Below are 2549 nucleotides of genomic sequence, written 5' to 3'. Positions count from 1 at the left end.
TGCACCGCACCGGCTTTCATAGGGTGGCTGCTGATGAACAGTAGCAAGCAGCTGGGCCTACTTGAGTCATGCAAATCAGGTGGTATCAAGTCACCCAGAGGGTGCTGCCGAGGGATGCCAGCCTCCAGGTGGGACCTGGGGATCCCCTGTAATTCCTGCTCATTTCCAGACTACAGAGATAACTTCCCATGGAGAAAATGGATGCTTTGGAGGGTGGACTCTGTGACATTGTACCCCACTGAGGTCCCTGTCCTCCCCAGGCTCCTCCCGCAAATCTCCAGGAGTTTCCCAGCCTGGACCTGGCAACCTTATCCAGAATCCCGTCGGTGGCCAGGGGGGGAACCTGGCAACCTTAAAGTGCTGCCAGGCCTAGGCTTGGCAACCTCTAAGTGGGGCCTGAAGGAACCCCCCCCACCCCAGACTTACAACTGAACTCAAGGCAGCAGAGATCTGTCTCCCTGGAGAAAATGACTGCTTTAGAAGGTGGACTCTGTGGCATTATACCCAGCTGTGGCCTCTCCCTTCCCCAATCCGACCTCAAAACCTCTAGGGACTCCCCAGGCCAGGCCCCAAGACTCCCTCCCTCCCTGAAAAGCCAAAGGAGGCCTGGAAAAGGGCCCTTCCCCCACACCCTTTGACTCACAGAGCCGGTTAGAAGCCTCTTCCCCCCCGCCCTGAACGTTCTAACCTCTCTCTCACAGTTGGTGTCTGAAGCAGATCCCTGCAGAGGCCATTTCAAAAGGTTTTGGGGGAAATTCAGCCATCCCTGAATGGTTTTTTCTAGTTTTTGGATTTTTCTGCAGGCACTGGTAGACTACTGAATATGTAGGAGAAGCTCCTGGGCCAGAGGGAGCTTCCTTTTCCTGGGACTAAGTATCCGCACGGCGCCATCTGTTGGAGATTAGATATATAGATAGTTTCTTATTTACTTGGAGGTGGGCAGGAGAATCAGTTCATACTTGCCTGGTTCCAGAAGTCTTGTCTGTTGCAATGAAGAATAAAGGGACAGAAAATAGTGTCTAGAAGTTTTACCTACATCACACTGTTCCAGAACCAGCCGGTCAAGTGTGTGTGCATGCGTGTGAGTGGATCTCTCTGACTGCACATCCCAGAGAGATCCGGTAAAGACAAAAAGTTTTAAAGCATGAAAGGGGGGGGAGTAGAATGTGGCCAGCCAGAAGACTTGCAGCATGGTGTTTGCGTTGATGGTAAAATGTGGCTAGTCCAAAGACCTAAAGCATGGTCTTTTCGATTTATAGTTGAAACTCCAGGTGGGTGGCACCTTGCCAATCTGTAATCCCACCTACTTACAAGTCCATCCCATAAATTCCCTGATTGGTGCATGTAGAAAAGGGGCAGGTATTCTATGGGTTGGGCGATATTTGAAATACTACACTCTATCTCATGGAATGCCATCTGGCCAGGTGTGAAATGTCAGCTTCCTGCATCCCCTTTGAAGTACAGATGAATCTTGGCTTTCCCAGGCATTCAAGGCACCATCAACAGGAAACAGCAATTCAAATGCAGATCAGGTCCGTGTCCTGCGTGACATCTAGTCTCTTCAGCAATGGGGGATTTCTTCTCCTAGTTATTGTTCTCTACTCACAATGGCTAACGTGCTCCTTTTTCCCACAATGCCTTGCGCTGAATGTGTGCAAGCTACATTAACATAAAATGCAGGCAAGCGTTCCCTATGTGAAATCTCTCTCACAGTAGGTGATGCAAACAGCTTTCTTTGGCTCATGGTATACAGATGTGTGCACAGTCCATGTGTAGCGTGTGTAGCAGATATAAAACCATAAATTAGTCCATTTCTCAACAAATAGCTCCCATGAACTTACATCATTAGTTACTTGGCATCAACCTATCTAAGCACAAAACATATTTGAGAAGTTGTAACCAGACAATTCTGTAGATGGTTTGTATTGGCTGCAAAAATAATGAAGAAAGGTGGGGTTATGTCTCATAAGAAACACATAAACTAGTGAAGGGGAAGTATGTGTTTTGGTATTGGTTGGTCCAACACCTGTCTGGTAATGTTTAAATAAAAATGATGTGAATGTGGTGGTGTGTTTACTTGCTGTCTTAAGGGCCTGCTGGAACCTGTTATTCTGCCCAAATTTTATTTATTATTTAGTCATAAAATTTGTATCCCATCTTTCTTTCCTTACAAGGACCACCAAGGTGCCTAAATTTTTAAAACATAAATGATAAAATCACATTTTAAAACCAATAAAATCACCAGCCCCAACACACATCATTAAAACAGTTAAAATATACGCAAACCATTGTGTAGGAAGGAAGGATCATTGAGGGAATGCCAAAGTAAGTCTTCACCTGCCGGCAGAAGATAGCAACAGAAGGGGATAGACGAATCTCCCTGGGGAGAGCTATGACATCCCTGTCTAACTTCCCTCAATTGTTCTTTTCATGTCTGACTGAGCTGCCCTAGTAATGTTTTCTTCTTTCCTGAAGAACTCTGGCTGTCCCACCGTGACAAAGTATAATATTTTGGCTGTTTGCTTAGGCCAGGAACCTGAGGGAAGGAT

Source organism: Gekko japonicus, unplaced genomic scaffold (assembly GCF_001447785.1).
Source record: "Gekko japonicus isolate JY-2015 unplaced genomic scaffold, Gekko_japonicus_V1.1 scaffold2568, whole genome shotgun sequence".
In the NCBI taxonomy this organism is placed as follows: Eukaryota; Metazoa; Chordata; class Lepidosauria; order Squamata; family Gekkonidae; genus Gekko; species Gekko japonicus.
This window is presented reverse-complemented; position numbering follows the sequence as displayed.